This window comes from Chenopodium album, chromosome 27 (assembly GCF_948465745.1).
Source record: "Chenopodium album chromosome 27, dcCheAlbu1.1, whole genome shotgun sequence".
Classification (NCBI taxonomy): domain Eukaryota; kingdom Viridiplantae; phylum Streptophyta; class Magnoliopsida; order Caryophyllales; family Amaranthaceae; genus Chenopodium; species Chenopodium album.
The window spans coordinates 389533-398893 of NC_137860.1; positions in this window are offsets into that span (position 1 = coordinate 389533).

Consider the following 9361-nt stretch of genomic DNA (forward strand, 5'->3'; position numbering starts at 1 on the left):
TTTTATTTATTTATTTTTTTATTTTCTTTTTAGTTTGGGGTTATGATGCAACGTTATTTTGAGGGCGGTCCCAGCTCCGCCCTTAGGTATGATCCCGCCTCTGCCAGTAGGGCCTAGTTTTCTTTTTTTCCTTGCTTGTTCTTATTCGATATATGTTCACATTGAGGACAATGTGAAGTTTAGCTTGGGGGAGGGATTACTTTTGGCTTTGGGCAGTTACTTTGTGAATCATGACGATGAATAGCTAGTAAACTACTTCCCTGTGCCCCTATCCTTGATGATTTAAAAGTTTTTTTTTTAGCTTGATTTTGATTGAAAGACTTGCAATGCGGATTAAATGATCATGATCTGATTTTTGGATTGTCTTGGCCTAATGGAAGTCAACTTTGCTCAACTGTGTATGAATCTGGAGCTTGACTGTGTTAACTGTGAGGCTTGAGCCTTTAATATTCATTCATGTGTGTTAGTTCCTGGTGTGACATTGATCTTAGTTTTGACTTGAGACTTTTAGTAGTGTGCCATGATACATTGCACATGCACGATGAGGAGGACGAAGGCCATGTTCATTAGGTAGCCTCCAGATGAATTTAGAAACGTCTGTTCCCTTCTTGCTTACCCATGTTGTAGCCTTGTCCATGTTCTTCATCTAAGTCACAAAATTAACCTATCGGCCCCAATTAGTAACTTATCCCAAGTCTAGCTTGGGGGAGCCATCTATCTTGGTGTTCTCTATGGTTTGTGATGATGTTTTAGAGAAGATTAATTTGAAGCTTGAAGGTTCTTGAAATTTTTGCTATATGATCTATTTTTGAAGCTCTTATAGTTTGTTATTTAAAATAAAAAAAAAAAGTTAATGAAAAAAAAATGAAAAAAAAGAAAAAAAAAAGGAAAAAAAAATCAGCTTCTTAATGGATAAATAAATGAGCTTCAAAAATAAGAGTAGTACGATGAATTGTTATGTAGGGTGAATAAGGTGGTAGTTTCTCTCAATCCAAGTTATGTTTGGAGTGTGTGTTCTTGTGAATTAGTTCGATGGGATTTTAATTTGTATTGTTCATTTTTGATGGCTTCCCTGAGGGACTATATTTGCCTACATTTTCCAAATTTTCCTACCCATTTTCACCCGGCCTACATTACAAGCTTGAAAAAGACCTTCTGACCTTCGTGCATAGTATTGTGTTCATGTGAAACGAGTCTTTTGTCAAAATGCTGGAGTATTTGTCACATTTCGAGTCGACTTTTGACTAGGTTGAGCGGCGTTATCACCCTTTAAACACGCGAGTGCTGTGAGATAGGGGGTTATCATTATTAGTGGGGATGGAGAGAGATCGGGCTCATTTTTAGCTCGCCACATAAAATTGTGCAGAGTGACCACTAAGTGAGATATTCTAGTCATCGATTCCTTATGTGTACATGGTTGACTCTGTTTGATGGCCATTCAGGTTGATTGATAGTCTGAATGAGGTGATTGGTTGGCTAAGATGCTTGTGTGTCCGATTTCGATTTTGAGTATGATATTTTCAAATTTATTATGGGGTGAAGTATGTTTATTTGGTTGTTGATAGTCATTGATTGTCTTGCTTGAGGGCAAGCAAGAAGCTAGCTTGGGGGAATTTGATGTACACGTTCTATACCATATTTTACCCTCATTTTATAGCTATTTTCGTATGGTTTTTGAGCTATACGGAACTACTTCTCACTAATATCCTCTTCTCTAGTGTGGTTTGGTCTATTTAGTTGATTTTGTAGGTATATGAAGATTTCCGGATGATTTGGACTTGTTTCGGATAGCCATGAGAGCTTATGAAGATGTTAGAGATTTTTCCCCGTGTCCGCCCTGCAGGGCAACATTGCCCTGGCAGCCAGGGCGAAGAAGGAAAGAAGAGAAGTCACAAAAGAGGAAGTATGAAGAGTGTGACTTTTGTCCGCCCGGACCGGGCAACATTGCCCTGGCAGCCCGGGCAAACAAGGAACCGCACAAGAGAAGCTACATGAAGAAGCGCAGGGTTGAGTTGCTTCGCGCGCCCGACCGGGCAGCCTTGCCCGGTCAGCCCGGGCAATGTGTCGAAGACCGCGTTTTCGCATTTTTTCGGGTTTCTTATTTTAAGGGATATAAAAACCCCTTTGTAAACCCCGATTAAAATACTTAGTTATTATTTTTAGCAGCTTTTAACATTCATTAGAACCCTAATATTCTCTCTAGATCTAGATTAATTTGCACTTTCAAGTTTTGATCTTTGTTCATCAACAATCGGTACTTTTCTTCATTCAAGCAATTGGTATTCATCTTTATTCCTTCTTTTACTTTTACTTGCTTATTAATTATGTTTTCTTCATTGAATATTGTTTTTGCCTTCGTTAATATGTGTGAGTAGTTTCTTTATTCCAAGATCTAGCGGAACCCGAATATGATTGATGCATGATTTAATTCTTTAAATTCCCTAATGATAATTGCAATTGATATGCTTAATTGATTGTGCTCATGCCAATATTAGATTAGGGATAATTAGTATTGTTAATAATCCATTGTTTTAATCACAACGGGAGTTGGGTTTTGACGGATTTGAATAAATCAATTAAGGGTTTGAAGTTCATCACGGAAGTAGGTGAACGGATGATTAGGAAGTTAGAGTAATGTGCTCAAAGTCTTTAATTTGCATGATTCCACGGAAGTAGGTTTGATTGTGATTAGAGAAGCCATTGATAACTCGGGAGAGACCATTGGTATTATATAGGGATTACTTTTCCTCATTAATCAATTGAGTTATATGTTAGGGGTAGAACAACTATTGCATTAATTGTATTCGTGGTGATGCTTGATCTTGGATGTTTTTAGCATTGATTTATCATATTTTTTAGTTTAATCGCTTTAATTAGTTCTTTAGTTATTGATTCTAATTCGTTTGATTTGGTTACTTGCTTAGTAATTGCTTGAGTCTATTTAATTAGTTGAACCATAGTCTCTTGGGATCCGACCCTTGCTTGCCCGTCTACATAGTAGTGGTCTAGTTAGGTTTATTTTTGTTAGGTACGCGACACGCCTATCAAGATACAAACTCATTACAACCTCTCGAATCCCACCGAGCAACATTATGAGCTAAAGTGTTACCCGCTCGTTTAACATGAGACAAACAAAAAACATTAAAAGCAGAAATCAAACAACGAATGTCATCGAAGATCAAGAAAATAGGAGAGAACCCCGTTGCCTTCGAGTTGATAGCTCGCACCACAATTTCAGCATCACTCTCAAGATGGACCCTCGAATACCCAAGCCTTCTTGCGACTTGTAACCCAAACCTGCAGGTAGCAGCCTCGGCTTCATCAACACCCCAATCAGCACCTTCCTTTCGTACAGCAGCAGCTAGCACAGTCCCCTGTTCATCCCTCAGCACCACTCCAAGGCCTGTTGCCGAGCCCATATGAGCGTCACAATTAATTTTCACAACCCCAGCAGCAGGAGCTTTCCACGAATTTGCTGATCCAGCAGCTCTAGGAGCAGACTTGGTGGAAATTTTCACAGCATACTCATTGCTTTCCTGAACAAAGTTCACCCATTTTCTAGCAATTTCCACCGCCACCACCTGCTTCTGTTCATATATTACCGTGTTCCTGCAATGCCACGCAGCCCACATAAGAGCTGTCATGGTAACAAAGTCAGCCTTTTGTGCATTTCTTGACAGCCATAGCAATCTCTCGCTGAAGTTGTTATCAGGGGCTGCATTGATCGACTGACTGAAGGAGCTTGCTTCCCATATTTCCTTAGCAGCAGAGCACTCAAACAGCGTATGGCATATTGTTTCCTCTTGTGCATTACAGATGGAGCAGGAGGAATCAGTGGCAATGTGACGATAAAAGAGACGTTCTTTCACAGCAAGAAATCCCTTACAAGCTCTCCATAGGAAGTGCTTTAACTTGGGAGGGCATACAAGAGACCAAACAAGGCGCCATACCTCATCCATATCTACACCTTGAGCAAGATTAGGCTCTCGATTGCACAACCAATAACCCGATTTCACGCTATAAGCACCATCCTTAGACGGCCACCAAAACATTCTATCAGGGGGACAATTTGAGGACAAAGGTATAGAAACGATTTTTGCTATATCATCCTCACAGAAGTTGCTGCTTAGAACACTCCTCTCCCAGACACCACACGAGTGGTCAATCAAATCACACACCCTTAGCTCCAAATTGCTTGTGGGAAGAGGGGAAGGGGTATTAAGAGGGGAATTACCCGGTAACCAAGCATCCCCCCATACTTTAATTGAGCACCCATTTCCCACACGCCATTTGAGCCCCTCCTTAAGTAAAACCCGTGCACCCCACATGCTTCTCCAAACATAACTAGGGTCATAACCCCGATTAGCTTCAAGTACATCACATTTTTTAAAGTATCTCGCTTTTAAAATTGTGTGAATAAGGGTACCTGGATTGTGGTGTAATCTCCACATTTGCTTGGCAAGAAGGGCTTGGTTAAAGCACTTTAAGTCTCGGAAACCTAAACCCCCTCGAGCCTTAAGACGACATAATAATTCCCATCTCTGCCAGTGCATTTTGCTTGCGGATTCCGTGGAGCCCCACCAAAAGCGTGCAAGCATCGAGTGTATCTCATCAATAAGCCCATCCGGAAGCTTGAATATACTCATCATATATGTCGGGATCGCTTGAGCCACAGCTTTGATTAATACCTCTTTACCCGGTCTCGATAAAAACTTCTCTTTCCATCCTTGAAGCTTTCTCCATATTCTCTCCTTTAACCCTGCAAAAATTGCTTTTTTTGATCTTCCAATTATAGTCGGTAACCCAAGATACTTCTCATGTCGTTCTACTTCTCTCACCCCTAAAATCTCAATAATTTCTTGCCGACGATTTGCGCACACTTTTTTGCTAAAGACAACTTCAGTTTTGCTTAGATTGACATTCTGACCCGAAGCTCTCTCATATTTGCTGATTATATCAGCTATAACCGAGCATTCTTGCACATTTGCTCTAGCAAAAAGTATACTATCATCTGCAAAGAAAAGATGGGACACCCTTGGGGAATTTCTGCAAATTCTAGCACCATGGAGAAGATTACTGTTGGCTGCCTTAGAAATCAAAGTCGAAAAAGCATCCGCACACAATAGAAACAGATACGGAGAAATCGGGTCTCCCTGACGTAACCCACGAGAAGGTACAACAGAGCCAGAAATGTGTCCATTTATTTTAAAAGCAAAAGACACGCTCTGTAAGCAGCTCATAATTCGATGAATCCAGCTTGTAGAAAAACCCATTCTGATCATCACCTGCTCTAGAAAAACCCATTCAACCCGGTCATACGCTTTGCTCATATCCAATTTCATAGCAATGCTACCATCCTTCCCTTCTCCACCCCTCTTCATAGAATGAAAGATCTCAAAAGCAACAATGGCATTGTCTGTAATAAGTCTCTGCGGGACAAAAGCACTCTGATTTGGGGAAATAATTTCCCCCAAAAAAAATTTCAGCTTATTTGCCAGTACTTTTGAAACAATTTTATAAATAACATTGCAACAGCTTATTGGTCTAAATTCCGAGATCAGAGTAGGCTTTTCACACTTCGGAATTAGCACAATGCAAGTATTATTTATTCCCGCCAAGTCAATTTCCCCCCTCCACCAACTTTTGACATAAGCAATAATATCAGGTCCAACAATATGCCAAAATTTCTGAAAAAATAATGCATGCATACCGTCGGGGCCCGGGGCCTTATGTGGGTGCATCTGAAAAAGTGCTTGTCTTACTTCCTCCCCTGTTGGTTCACAATCTAACACTGAATTCATCTCCGGAGTAACCACTGTTTCGAGCCCTTCCATTGCACTCTGAAAACCAGTCGGAGAACTTGTGGCAAAAAGCTTTGAGAAATAAGCAGCAATAAGCTTTTCGAGATCCACCTTGCTTCTCTTCCAGTCTCCATGCTCATCAAATAAGCCATCAATTCTATTCTGAGCCTTTCTTTCACTAGCAATTGAATTTTTTTCCCATTAGCAATCTCTCATACAGTATTATATATATATATTTTTTTTTTGACAAGCAGTATTATATTTTAATGTTTCTCATATTCTCTCTTCTTTCCATTAACACTCACTTTTGCCTTTTTCACAATTTTTTAATTTTTTTAATTTTTTTTTTATTTTTCAACCAACCTCGCATTCATCATATAATAATGTACACTTTATACTATCCTTTAAAAAAAAAAAATTACACTTTATACTACTCTGTATTCCTCTTAAATATCCATATCCGGAGAAATGGAGAGTAATTAATTGTTTTTATATAATCATAATGAAAGTTGATACTCTAGTGTATTGTTGCAAATAACACAATAGATTGAAACTAGTTGTGGAATAATTGAGATACAATGTACGTTACATATAGTGTTTGAAAAACTATTGGGTGAAACTTGCCTAACTAATGACTTTGTGAGACAAACACAAAATAAGGAAAGACTGACCTTTAAAAATGTTAAATTAATTTTGATGATGTCATCCAAGTAGTTTTTGATATCATTCAGCTTATAATTAACTATGTCATCCAACCAATAAATTATATCATCCAATCTAGACATTAATTAATTAAACATATTATCCACGTAGTTATTGATATGAATATCATCCAAACAATTAACTATATTAGATTATCCAAAAAGCTACTGATATAGGTCCTGTTTGGCAATAGTAGCGGTAGCGGGTAGCTTTTAGCAATCGAGTAGCGGGTAGCTGTTAAGATAGCGAGTAGCGGTCAATTATTAGTAGTGGGTAGAGGTTAGCTGTCAAAGTAACGACTTATAGTATGAGTGTTTGGTAAAAATAGCAGTTGCAATATTAAAATTTATATAAATATTGTTTTAAAAGTAATAATAAAAATTTGTCAAACGCTACCCGCTACTTCTAAGGCCCTGTATGGTGGTAGCATTTTAGGTAGCGATTAGCGTTTTAACTAGTCAAAACACTACTAGAAAAAAATTGAGAGTGTTTGGCATGGTAGCGATTCTAGTAGCGGTTAGTGATAGAGGTAGCGTTTAGGTAGGTTTTCTCAAATGTTAATAATAGTAGCGTTTAGAATTAGCGGGTAGCGTTTGACAAATTTTGATTACTTTTCAATTAATATTAATATGAATTTTGATATATATATATATATATATATATATATATATATATATATATATATATATATATATATATATATATATATATATATATATATATATATATATATATATATTTTGGTTCACTTAATTTTGATATATATTTTAGTATCACAACCGCTACTTTTACCAAACACTCATACTATCAACCGTTACTTTGACAGCTAACCTCTATCCACTACTAATTGATAGCTACTCACTACCTTAAAAGCTACTCGCTACTTGACCGCTAAAAGCTATCCGCTACAGCTACTTTGCCAAACAGAACCTAAATGCTACAATTCTTAACATTTGAAAAAAGCTATCTAAACGCTACATCTATCGCTAATCAGAATCGCTACCTTGCCAAACTCTCTCAAATTCTTTCTAGTAGTATTTTGACTGGTCAAAACGCTAGCCGCTACCTTAAACTACCACCAAATAGGGCCATAATCCAAACATTCAACTATGTCATCCAACCAATTGATCATATCATCATGCCTAGACACCTTAAGATTTCATCCAAACAATAAATGACATCATGATATCCAAACAATTAATTAAATCAAAGGAAATTTTACACAATGCAATAACCCGGCCTCTAGTATTGACTTTTCTAAGTTGTGGCCCTCCTTTTGAAAGTTACACACTATAACATTCAACTACAATTAGGCATCAATAGTAACCTTGCTATTATCGATCTTGCAGTTAACAGTCACCATAAGTGGCCTGGGCCTCACATTGCATCTATCAATATTATTTCTTGATTTGCGTGTTGAAAAATATTCCATTAAAAATTTTAGGGGTTGTCACTTTGACCCTTAAGGATACAAATTGAGCTTGGAGTAACATTTGTATCCTTATGGGGTCAAAGTGACAACCCCTAAAATTTGTATCCTCATATTATGTATCAAAATTTTTTTATAGAAATTGCTCAAGTAACATTGTAGGGGTCAATTTAGTTGAAAATAGTATAATGCACCCGGAAAGAACATTAGGCTTATTTTAAAGAACATGAGGAAAAAAAAAGAACATACGAGTGTTTGAAAAAGAACATGCTAGTATTTGAAAAAGAACATGCATAATAGTGTTCAACACAAGAACATGTTTGTGTTTGACAAAGAACATGGCCCTCCGAAAAGAACATTAGACATATTTTAAAGAACATGGAATAAAAAGAACATGTTAGTGTTTGAAAAAGAACAAGCCAGTGTTTGAAAAAGAACATGCTAGTATTTGAAAAAGAACATGCATAATAGCGTTCAACAAAAGAACATGTTTGTGTTTGACAAAGAACATGACCTCCGAAAAGAACAATAGGCATATTTTAAAGAACATGGAATTAAAAGAACATGTTAGTGTTTGAAAAATTAACCTTGCTTTGTTATCTTCCAGTTGGCTTTAATTCATTACAATTCTTCTTTCTCCTCTAATTGTTCTTTTTTGAACAACTTGTACTTTAGCTTTAATTATTTCTTTTTTAAAAAAAAAAAAACCCCAAATTCACAAAATTAAACACTTTGTCTTTAAAATTATTGACGAAAAAAAATTTGCATGTATAAAATTTATACTTACATTTTACTTGAATCCACCATTTGTTTAAGTTTGAAGGTTGAATTATTGAAATAAGTTCAATTTTTTTCTTGGGTTTCACTTTGAAGATGAACAATTTTGCTATTTTGAAATTTTTTTGAAAAATAGAAAAAGATAAAAGAGAAAAGTTATGGAGAGAGAAAATGAGTACTTTGGAAATGATTTTTACCCAAATTCATTGAAATTCTTAAATGAAAATGATGGTGTAAAGGAGAGTAAAAATTGGCATCAAAAAAGAGAGTGATAGAAAGAGAAAGAGGAGTGAGAAATTGCAGGAGAAGAGAGTGATGGATTTGCAGTTGCAAGAAAATAAAAACATGTTCATTTTTTACCCATGTTCTTTTAAATATACTAAATGTTCTTTTGGGTGCACCATGAGCATGGTGCACCCGGGTGCACCAACCACAAATTACAATTTAGTCCTTAAGTATCCAAATTAACCTCAAATATTTCGTACACAAACTTTTAAAAAAATCGGGTGTACAATAATTATTGTACATCCATTATAAAAATAGACTAAAGTGATCAAAAGTTACCCCTGAAATGAATAAAAGTTACCCTAATATGCATAAAAGTAATCCAATACAAATAAAAATTATTAGTAAAAAAATCACATTTTAAATG